Consider the following 12339-nt stretch of genomic DNA (forward strand, 5'->3'; position numbering starts at 1 on the left):
TGGTTAGAGCGTCTGCCTAACAGTTCTGAGGACCGGGGTTCAATCCCCTGCCCCGCCTGTGTGGAGTTTGCATGTTCTCCCCGTGTCTGCGTGGGTTTCCTCCCACATCCCAAAAACATGCATGGTAGGTTAATTGACAACTCTAAATTGGATGAAAATGGATGGAGATACGGTTGGAATTGTCTTTTGTTCACTAACTGCAGACAAGTACCATTATTTTATGACTTAAATACGCACATTGACCAAGCATTAGCTCTACTTAGTAATGAAAGCGCCCACAACTATTGGCATGTGTCAACAGTTGATTACGATGATGAAGTAAAAGGGATTCATGCCATGAAACCTCAAGGGCTGAGCTCAATATGTTGGCACATTTCATGAGAACTGCTCTGCGGTGTCCACTTGAGTTTGTATGGGGTCCAGTTACATGCAGATCAGACGGCTGGAATATGTTATTGATTTTTTTTTTCTTCCAGTTCCTGGCTGCCTCAAGTCTGTCTGTCCAATCTGCTCCTCAATAAGAACAGACAGAAGAGCTCTCTCTTTTTTTCAAAAACGTACAAGGCTGACTCTTGGAACAAGGTTTTAAGATACATATGTCTTTATTCTAGTGAAATTTTGACTTTATTCTCAAAACATTGAGAATTTATTCTCATAAGGAATTTATTCTTATATTATTTATAGTCACAACATTCAAACTTTTTGTCGTCAAATCTCATAAAATTACTTCATTATCGTAATATTTAGACAATTCCTGTAACATATACAAATTAATTCTCATCATATTAGACTTTAATCTCATAACATTTGGAATTTATTCTCAAAATATTTTTACTTTGATCCTGGGCCATTCCAACTGTATTTTAATAACATTTCCAAATAATTCTTGCAAATGTAGAAATTTATTTTAGTAACATTGCAACTTAATTCTCGTAATATTTTACATTTCCTTTCATAACATGAGGAATTTATTTTATTTTTATTATTTAATTTATTGTTTTCAGGGTTACAAATTCAAATTCCTGCCTATTGACTAAATTTACTAAATTCTTTTTAAAACTCTACTTGAACCTGCAATCTTATCCTTCCGTAGCCAAGCCCTTCCCGACACAGGGAACAGTTGCTATCTTAATTCTAATTGCTCCTATTATTTTTTCCACATGAGCATCTCTTTATGAACATTTTCAGTTGTCATTATCGTCTCATTCAAACATGGATGATGTATCATCAACAGATGAATGCCGTATCTAATCAATAATCTAAGAAGTTTTCCTAGTGCATATCCATAGTTCTGTGGGCTAGTGGAATATGTGGTCAGAGTTCAAGAGCTTTCCACGTAAAAGAATTTTAAAGCAGGAAAGTGCTCATGTTTTCAGAGTGTGTAATTTCAGATTTGATTGACCACTTGTGTCCCCTCACTGATACAGCTGCATTGGTAGCAGTGTTGCTGCGCTAATTCCCTCCTCTGGCAAGCGCTCATCCCAGGCAGGAAAGAAGACAAATCCGACCACACGTGTGAGCCCACGCTTTATGACACGGTAATAAAGACCTGCGTCAAGGAATAATCTAAGATGTTGGGAGGGGTCTGTAGTGGGTTCGCATACGTTTGGATGAATCACTGACAGGGAAGAATGAGTTGTTTCAACAAAGGCTGATGCAAATTGATGACATGAGCTGAGAGAAGGGCAGGTGAATTTGCAAAGAGCTGACTGGGCTGCATTACAGGGCCAAGGAGGCATCGGAGGAGGCAGGTCCCCCTTTAGTGGTGCCACCTTCTATTGGATTACACTTTTGGCTAAACAACCTGCCAACGTCTAATTAAATAAGCCTGTGTAGGCTTCCAACACTGCGGGGGAGTGCGTGTGTGGTTGTGTGTGAAGGACTGTATCTCATCGTAAAATGGGATGTAAAAATAGACCTCACAAGTTAGCCACTATTCACACCAACCGCCCTTCGATTGGCAATACTGCCACGAGTATTCAGTGTTACTGTCCTCTGATTGGTTGGTAGGAGCAAAACTTGTTACAGCCAACTTCGACAAGCAAAACACCGCTGACCACCATACACTAATAGAGTTTATACACAAACATCTCTGGTGAGTATGATATATTTTACTGAAATGTTTTGTGTTTTCATCTTTTTTAGATAAATATTGATTGTGAACTGCACCAGATGATGTACATGGTACAGTTGCGGGCTGTTATATTGTGAATGTATATAGTATTGATGATTTATATATTTATTATATAATGCATATATGTTTTACAAAAATACTTAACTATATTTATAATGTCATGTTTACCTCTGGGTAAAAAAAACGAAGCACAGGGAGTCTCTGTCACCGAAAATGCACGAGTTCATTCAATGAATGCGCCAATCGCTGCCAACAGCCTCTCTAATATCCACACTCTCCCTCTTTATTTCTCCTCTCTTTCTATTATTATGTTGCAGCTCCAGCCGCCGGGGCAATCCACTTCTTCCTTGACAATTGTGCCAGGCTTTAATAAAAGTTTAATAAAAAAAATAATAGACTACACTATATGCAGTGCGTCAAAACATTGTTTCCCAATAAGAACAACAGGGGTTGCGGTTTTTCCATTGCAGCACATTGCTATGAGCATAATTGTCAATTGCCAGCTGTGCAGGTGTGAGTCCCCCACTGTAATTTGTTTGCGATTGCAGAGTTCGGTCACTTTTGGCCGCATCGCTCTCGGTGTGTGGCAGACGTAACATGCATGTTTTTGGAATGTGGAAGGAAGCTGGAGTCCATGGAGAAAACCCACAGAAGCAAGGGGAGAACATGCCACTTCCACACAGGAAGGCCGGAGCTAAGATTCAAACCCAGAATCTCAGAACAGTGAGGCAGATGTGCTAAACACTAGTATTTTTTGAAATATATTTACATATAGTTCAGAGAACCCCCCCCACCCCGCCCCCAAACGAAAGAATCATGAAACGTACTCTCGCGATCAAGCCTGTGAGCCAATAGCTGGACTTTGGACTTTATTGACTAGACTTTGGCAGCGGGGGAGTGGATAAAGTGGAGCTAAGAAGGGCAGTGATGATAGGAGCACAGAGTGTGGTGTGTTGGACAAGTCGGACAGTCTGAGATGAGTGTGTCAATGAGCGAGCACTTTGTTGTGCTAAAGCATGTTTAAGAGACTGCCTCTTATCTTGATGAGGACAGACATACCCTTTAAAAAGTTCACGAATCACGGCATGTGCAACATTCTTGTATTGGTGGGAGCACGAGGTAAGTTTGAGGGAGGGCAGTGAATAAATAAGGTCAAAGATGCTGCAAAAAAAAAAAAAACCCCAGCTAGTTTAAGTTGAATGAGCTCATGGTGCAATGTGTGACCTGCGTGACACTAACGCAGGTTCATAGCAATCGCACAGCCTTGATTGACACCGGGTGAAAGATGAGAGCGCGCGTACAAGGTTGCATCTGACAGTTACCTGGAGCAAGACGTGCTGTTGACATATTGCCCATAAAGGCAAGGTTATCAATCCTCTTCTAAAACAACTTCCAAGTGTCTTCATTCTTCTTGAGACTACAGTGCAGATAAAACAATATAAAGGAGTTGTGCAATGCAGTGGAACCTCAACTGGAAACTGAGCAAAAACATTCAGGAAAATGTGTGTGTATTATTGTTGAGACGTAGGAAGTGGTCTGTCGCGACTGCTCAGCAGAATATCGTTAAAAGTTCCTTTAAGTCAATGTTATTCGTAAAAGAAGAATGGAATGTTGTCCAACTAAGGCTACGAACGAATTGGTCGTCAGTCGAATTCCTTCTCGAGTAAAAAAATACAAAAACCAATGCCGAAAGAGACTTTTTGCATTCGAATGAAAACGAATCAAAGTACGTATTTTATTACGACAAGCGCTGCTATGCTTTTTTGTTTACTTTCGCCGCCATTTTGAAGTACTGTGCATCGCCTCTGCGCATTGTGGCCTCACCAAGAGCTCCATAAGGTTTGTTGAAAAAGGAAAACAGGAGGAGGAAGGAGGCTTGCTCTCAAATGAGCTTCACGGATACTATAGAGCGGAAAAGGAGTGACCGGAGGAGAGGGGGGGCCTGCGGATGGTGGCAGATTTAAGCCAGAGAAAGGGAAAACACTGATCCGACACACCGTGATGCTAGCGGGGCTAGGTAGCCAGCAGGCTCGCTGGAAAAGCGGCAGTTTGGTCCGGTTGGTGAGGATGAATGGACCGACGACAAGTGCAAAACAGAACTGACCAGGATTCTACCTGTGGCCAAGCTACGGCGTGTGACCGACGTTAAAGTAAACCATTTCAAACTAAAAGGAAAACCTCTCTGTATGGCGATGCGGCAGCTAAAACATGTCAGCCAAAATGCTAGTTTTCAAATCATCAAACTGGACTTCTTATTTGTCGGACTATTATTTTGGAATAGTGCAAGGAGTCACAAATGGAATTGATTCGTTATGCGCTCATCTACATTCTCACGAATGGCGAGTGCGGATATAGACCCCGAGTCCGAGCCTTATAACAAACGGTGTATGGGAACGTTATCCCAAAAATAAAGTTTTGTCACTGTTCAGTTTGGTACATTAAGCGGAAAAAAATGCAAAGCATAAAAGTGCTTATCTTTTGAGTAAACTAATCATCCAATAAATTAAATATTCTCAAACTCAGCGGTGCTTTGACTTTTAAGTTTAATTTGTTCTGTGACCACACCCGAAATGAATGGAAATATCATGAATCTGTTCCAGCCCCACATTTTCTCATTCTAGTGTGGGCAGTAGAATACATACTTAGAAACACAGGAAGAAGAGTTTCACAACTGACTCAATAAGCTGTAGTAATATTAGTCATTATTCCTGAGAGGATAAAGAATATACTGTATCCCTGTGAGTGTCGTTATATTGTCCGTCTACATGTGTTGCTGAACCGTTTGTCTTTAAATATAGCTATTGCTTAAAGGTTTTTAACACAGGGAAACCCACCCAGGCACAGGGAGAACATGCATACTCCACACAGGCGGGGCTGGGATTTGAACCCCGGACCCCAGAACTGTGAGGCAGATGTGCTAACCAGTCGCTCACCGTTCCATACCTACCATAGCTAGCAAATTAATTTGTTTTATTCTCACGAGTTAGGCATGAACCGTGATGCCAATTAACTACCTTCAGCAAGGTCATCCAAGGGTGAGTGGTTTCATTGTTTATTGTTTTATCCAGCGGTCAAGACATTTTTGCAACACAATTTTTGCTTGTGTTTGAGTTCTGAAGTTCCCAGGTATTACTTTTTACATGGATGAATATTACAAAACTGTTGAAAAAAAATAAAATAAATCATCCTCCAAATACTAATTCAAACTTAGACCCACAATTACCGTATTTTCGCGACCATAAGGCGCACCGCATTAAAAGGCGCAGTCTCAGTTACGGGGTCTATTTCTGTATTTAACACATACACAAGGCTCACCGCATTATTGGGCGCAGGCATGGTAAAACACACGCTATCTTAAAACATAGGGTAGCATGCATGCACGCTAAAACATACGCTGGCATGCACTGGGGGCGTGCCTTTAGCATCCTCTTTCACGCACACTCTTCCCCCTTTAACGTCCACATGCTGTCCTCAGTCACGTCCGCCTTTCCTCTATATAAGCAGCGTGTCGGCAGGAAATGCTCCCAGTCAGTCAAGCGGAGCGCTCATCAGAGTCACACAACAACATTTACAGATTTTGGAACTCGGTGCACACATAAGGCGCGCCGCATTATAAGGCGCCCCGTCCATTTCGGAGAAAATTTAAGAATTTTAAGTGCGCCTTATGGTGGTGAAAATACGGTAAAATGTATATGAAGATGTTAAATGACAGAAACCATATTGTTATATGGTGTTATGGAGTGCTGCGTGAACATTAGAACGCAACTCCATTCACAGATCCTTTAGTACTCAAATGAGACTTTACGAGGTGTAATTGTAAACCGCGCACCGCTGCTAACGTCAACACTTTTTCATATTAATCACATTTGTTTACTTTATTGCACAAAAGCCATCTCTCTTTCTCGAGTGGGCTGGATAAATACTGTGTGCCCTTGCTCTCCGAGCGCTACGAATGCGGCGATGCAAATGTAATATATCTTTATAAGATTTCCTTTGGGTGATATTTACAGTCCCGACACTCACATCTACAGTGATTTTCAGTCACTACAATTGGAAATAATTGTATGTGTGTGTAGAGGGGGGATAACAGCAACATGCTCGAGAACCAGAACCTCTCATAATAGCTCATTCGATTGGCTCTAGGATGGAAAATGAAACAAGAAGCCAGCTCGCAGGCCGCAGTGGGGCTGTGTCGTGAGGTTTGGAATGTCCCGTGGACACAGAGAGGAGATGGGAGCACAGTAAAACACATCCCGTGGCACCATTATAGAAGCATACATACGGGACGGCAAAAATGGAAGACGACACTTTAAATGACATTATTATAAAATGCAATACTCCTGAAATGATCCTTTATTAAATTAGGCCCTATGATCTTAGATGAATTTCTCGCTTCCCTAATCCATCAAGAGGGGAATATTAAAAGATAGGCCTCCACTGGCATTAGACCCTCACTCCGTCTTGACTTTCATTATTCCGCATTAGGTGGCTGCTGGGGGAGAGCCTCTTAATGAGAATTACAATGATTCACTGGCCCCGGCCCCACTTCTGACAAGTCAAATATTAACTCCTCAGTCACAGCTGTCGGAATTAAAATACTTTGTAGCGCTGGATGCGCTAAATTAAATTGGCCTTTTATGTTCCTTACATGGTTGACCCCCGTGGGGCCCGCTCGCGGCTCAAAGCGCCTCAGACGGAGCGAGGGGACAGCGGCTGTACACTCGTGCAGGTCTCACCAAAACAAACATGTCGATCCCGTACGCGTCACCCTACCGTCTTCTCCGACAGGCTGTTTCCTTGGCAGACATCTTTACAGAGCCGTTTGTCTCATAGCTAACGTCAGCTACCGACGGCAGATAGCCATCTGATTTTGCCACTGTTTCGCTCTGGCTTGATGAGTGGGGCACGCACAGAGGTTGCTCACCTGTTGCTTGGCCTCTCTGTAGAACAAGCAAACGCATTAACACAGCAGCTTTCTTAAACAACACAGCAACTTTGTCCCATTTTGATTAAGGGTGCTTTCACATTAGCACGACTCAGCCCGTTAAAATGAGACTCGCCCTCGGTGGTGTGAACACAGCAGACTTGCAATATAACAGGGTACAAATACTTCGCTATTGTACGTAAGTAGAATTTTCAAGTACAGTGGTGCCTTGACTTATGAGTTTCATTTGTCCCTCTTGCAACTCAAAACACTCACACAGACCACCCCACTGATATGAATGGAAATGCCATTATTCAGTTCTAGTCCCCCATAAAACACCAGCAAACGCGTGTAATTTTTTTTTAATAAGAAACACACACCCTACACTATTTTACACAAACAAACACTAATGATACAATTAAAAAGAATGTAAATAATTTGACATTTTATGCATCATTTCATGCTTTACTACATTATGCAGCTCCTTTGGTGTGTGTGCCTTGGCCAGCAGAGTGGCAGTCGTGTCATCCCCCCCCCCCCAGAGGATAAAGAATATATGTCTGCAAGTAAATGTCATATTGTTTTTCTACATGTAAGCAGACTACACAATATAAATCTGTGCGTATCTAATTTAATAGCCAGAAATGGTTTGTTATGATTCTGTAATTATTTGACCTTTCATTTTCACCATTTTTTCCACACTTTGTTCTGTGTTAACCCAACTGGGTATTGACTTTAATAATAGTTTGGCATGTGCAGTACATTTAACTCGGTCTAAGAGGTGATGTCACTCAAAACAAATCTGTGTGTCAACACCAAACAATAGCACCGGCCTTGAGTTTGACACATATTGAATGATGAAATAGACACGATGATGTGAGATCATCGAAATGATGTAGTGCTCACGAGCATTTTTTCCCCCTCCTACAGGCTGGCAGAGAAGAAATCGGTGTTGACTTTTAAGTTGTTTATTGTTTGTTGATGTTCCTTAATTGCGATTCATTGTATTTTTCTCTTGTTTTTGCTGGAGATCTGTAAATAAAGTTTCTTAACCTTAATTCTGTTTTCAATACAAGCATGAAATAAGGTTGTCATTGTTAAAAGTCAGTATTGTTTTTCACATTGTACAGTACAACGCACTGAAGCTATCTGTGTTGTTGTTCTGTGGAGTGATGTGGTAGTCAACGCACCTTGGGCAATAAATAAAGATCACATAAAGCCATATGAAGAGGCTACCTTGGTTGGAACTCCCGCTTTGAATCATTCTGACATCGCGTGATGGTAATTTTCGATTTATTTTTTATTTTTCGAATTTTGATGCAAACGCTCTCCCTGCAACATCAGGACGATAGAACTTATGATGATGGACTGACATCGGTGCAACGTGTGTGATGACTGGGTTTCCTTCTTTAGTTCGATATGGTACACTGGTAGCTTTTCTTCCAGTTCCTTTGCCTAATCCTGCATCGTGAAAATTACATAATAATACAGGTGAAAATACCAATGCCATTCAAAACATAATTGAACCAATGCAAGATCACTGACAAGCGGCACGGTGACCGACTGGCTAGACCGTCTGCCTCACAGTTCTGAGGACCGGGGTTCAATCCCCGGCTCCAACTGTGTGGAGTTTGCATGTTCTCCCCGTGCCTGCGTGGGTTTTCTCCGGGCACTCCGGTTTCCTCCCACATCCCAAAAACATGCATTAATTGGAGTCTCTAAATTGCCCGTAGGTGTGAATGTGAGTGCGAATGGTTGTTTGTTTGTATGTGCTCTGCGATTGGCTGGCAACCAGTTCAGGGTGTACCCCGCCTCCTGCCCGATGACAGCTGGGATAGGTTCCAGCACGCCCGTGACTCTAGTGAGGAGAAGCGGCTCAGAAAACGGATGGATGAAAATCACTGACAAAACGTCAGACATGAAAAAAATGAAACTGATTGTTGTACAACCGCTTGTGAGCGTGCACTTGTTCCTTGTTTCCACCGGTACATCGATGATTCAGAAACAGGCTTGAAAAGAGCTGAATTTGCAGTGCATACCCATATTAAGTCACGTCAACTTTCAGTTCAGATCTGATTTTAGGCATGTGCGTTGCTCCGGCCCTGAGGTCGTGAGCACAAGTGGGGAGCTCCTCTCCCTGTTCGCCAGCATCTTTTGGTTTCCCCCGCCAGCATTTCCACTCCGCTGGTGTTGCCAGCGCTCCGCCGAATCCCTGTACTGCGCTGTTTTGAGCTACTTACCAACAAACCATCGATTTCACTGGGAAGCGAGTGCGCAGGGAAAAATACAACTACCGGTGACCCCGCAGTCTGAGTGTCTTGTACTTGAAATTGCTGTATTAGAAAAACAAACTAAAAAAAGATATAAAACACACACATACAGAGGCCCCGGGACATGTCACCTCTCCCCTTTCAAAAGTCAAGTGAATGAATAAAGAAGTGGATGGGCCTGATAAAGAAAGACAAAAACAGCCAAATGGAAGACAGCGGAGGATTAATTCAGTGGGCAGATGGGTTGTGGTGTCAATTTATGCTATTCTGATCCACTCCACTGAAACCATAGCTTCATTCCAGCCCCAAACAAGCCACCTTTGACCCTCATGACAGACACAGCACTGCTACTCCGTATTCATGCGCACTTTATTTGGACTAAAACCACTGTTCAGGCCCTACTTCACAACACTGCAGCTTAGGTCACAGCATTAGCATAAAGAAGTCATGCAGCAGGCCCACTCTTCTTCGCCGATGCATTTGTGCTAGTTGCCACATTTTAAATGTAAATTATAAAATTAAAAACATGTTTGACCCAGGGTTAGCATAAAGGTTATTAATTACCGCCAAGAAAGTAATTACTTCCCGTTCAAAGCGGATTCCGTTTGGTGCGGAATCTCAAAGTTGCCTTCGGGAAAATAAATACATCAATTAAAAAAATACCTCTTATTATGTAAGCCATTTGAATTAAGCACCGCTCTGACCTTAAGATTGAATATCCAACGTTTTCACGGATCTCATTATGTGCTTATAATTAACTTCAAGCGTGAGGAGTACATTTGAGCGCTTGTAGACTGAAATGCTCCAGCAGGGATGCACATAAACGGCCCCATTACGGCACTGGCGGCCAAGGAGTGCGCCGTGCTCTTAGAGGACACCGCCGCACCGGAACATCAGTCACTATTTTAGCGTTAAATAAGCAGCGTGAAGGACTGTTAACACGACTAGCTTAATCTCCCATTCATCAGCGTTTTCTGTCTTGCCAATAGAAGCAGCGGCTCGCAATCAAACAACCATTAAAAGCAAACAGCATCCCGATAAAGGAGATTTCCTTATTGAGGTAATCACCAGCGAGCACACAATGTGTAAATTCAATGAAGGCAAAGTCCAAAGCGGCAGAGCAATTAAAAGCGAGTGAAGACAGATCATCGTTTGAGGATGCCCTTTGCGGCTATGCAAATTGATAGCCAGTGAAAATATAATCAGCTCGACTATGAGTGTCATTAGCTCCCAAAGTTCTGATACTAGCCGCAAGACTTTGGCCTATTTAAAACCCTTATACTGTCTATATTGATCAGTTATTCCTCTGTCTTTCAGAGGGAATCTTCAGAACCTCCATTCTTCTCCGCATGTGTCCGCCACCAGTCCAGCCATTCCCCTATTGAGCCCCTGCGGCTATCGGTCGAGCCGTAATTTGAGACGGGCATTGACCGATGAGTCATAATGCGAGTGACACAGTCAGACGGGAACCACAGTGCAACAGAGTGCTGCCGAGACTAAACTTGAGAGAGAACAGTGAGGAGAGGGCATCAGTCGGTATGTTCCTTGACATGCCGCTAGAGCAAGATCCAAATTGAGAAAGGTTCTTGAAGCAAAAGTCCGGAAGACCATCTAGTGTAATTGCGATATACTGTATACTCAAGTTGCCTGCTTTGTCATTGTATCTACATCTGCTTGTCATCATTACCTCAGTCAAATCCAAAAACCTTTTGTCATTTCTTATTGCCAAGTAACACAGAAGTAAACAAACACGTATGACTGCTGATATGCTCATACGTTTACATACCCTGGCAGAATTTGTGAAATACTATTGTTATTATTATTTATTAAACATGACTGATGACTGAACAGGGACCATCAATTTTTTTATGCTTACGTTTTGCTTAATGACTGTTCTTTTCTAAAACGCCTTACAGTTTCATTTGAATTCCATTAAAAATAAAATTAAACGTGTTTTGCCTGATCCTTCATGTTTTCTTTAAAAAAAAAAAAATCTACATATCTTACAAATTCTGCCCTGGTTATCAAAAAAATGAGCGCAAGTGTGAAATGTTCTCTCATTTACTAAATACAAGTAGGGCTGCATTTCAAAATAAGAGCAATTAAATAAACAGAGAAAGTTAAACGGGTTCAAATAAAGTGCTCCAGAAGAATAAAAAACATTTCCCCTTTTCTGTTTGGCATCTTGACACAACAGTGAAGTATCAAACATCCATCCATTCAGCCATTCATTTGCTGTACTGCTTCTCCTCACTCAGGTTGCGGGGATACCAGAGTACCTGGAGAAAACCCACGCAGGCACGGGGAGAACATGCAAACTCCACACAGGCGAGGCCAGATTTGAACCTGGGTCAGGCAGATGTGCTAACCAGTCGGCTACTGCGCCGCCTGAAGTCTCAAACAATTTTAAATAAACAACTGAACTAAAGGTTACGTTTGTTGAAAACATTGTTTTGTTTCATAATGGCGTTTCACGTATATGCACTTTCAATAAAGTGCTCCCAGTGGGAACAAAAATGACTTTGGCTGTTCCATTTTAAGGCCTATTTGTTCCAAAGCAATGCGATTGAATGCTTTATAAAAAAATAAATAAATTCATATTTAACAAGTATTTCAGTTTCTCACATGACCCCTTCGAATAGTTAACTGACCACCCCTGCTCTACAGTCATCTGTGGTCACATGTAGGCAGCCATAAGTGGCCAAAATGTAGACTGCAACTAGATAGTGGAGATAAAATTTTACTGAGATTGGCTGGCGACCAGTTCAGGGTGTACCCCGCCTCCTGCCCGATGACAGCTGGGATAGGCTCCAGCACGCCCGCGACCCTAGTGAGGAGAAGCGGCTCAGAAAATGGATGGATAACATTTTACACACCCTTGTTCAAATGACAGGTTTTACGATATATATAAAAAAATGAGACCAAGATAAATCAACACTTTTTCCACCATTAATGTGACCAACATAATTCAAAACAAAAGTGAAATATTTTCGTGAGGTGAAATGAAAATA

The sequence above is a fragment of the Phycodurus eques genome, chromosome 7 (genome assembly GCF_024500275.1).
Source record: "Phycodurus eques isolate BA_2022a chromosome 7, UOR_Pequ_1.1, whole genome shotgun sequence".
NCBI lineage: Eukaryota > Metazoa > Chordata > Actinopteri > Syngnathiformes > Syngnathidae > Phycodurus > Phycodurus eques.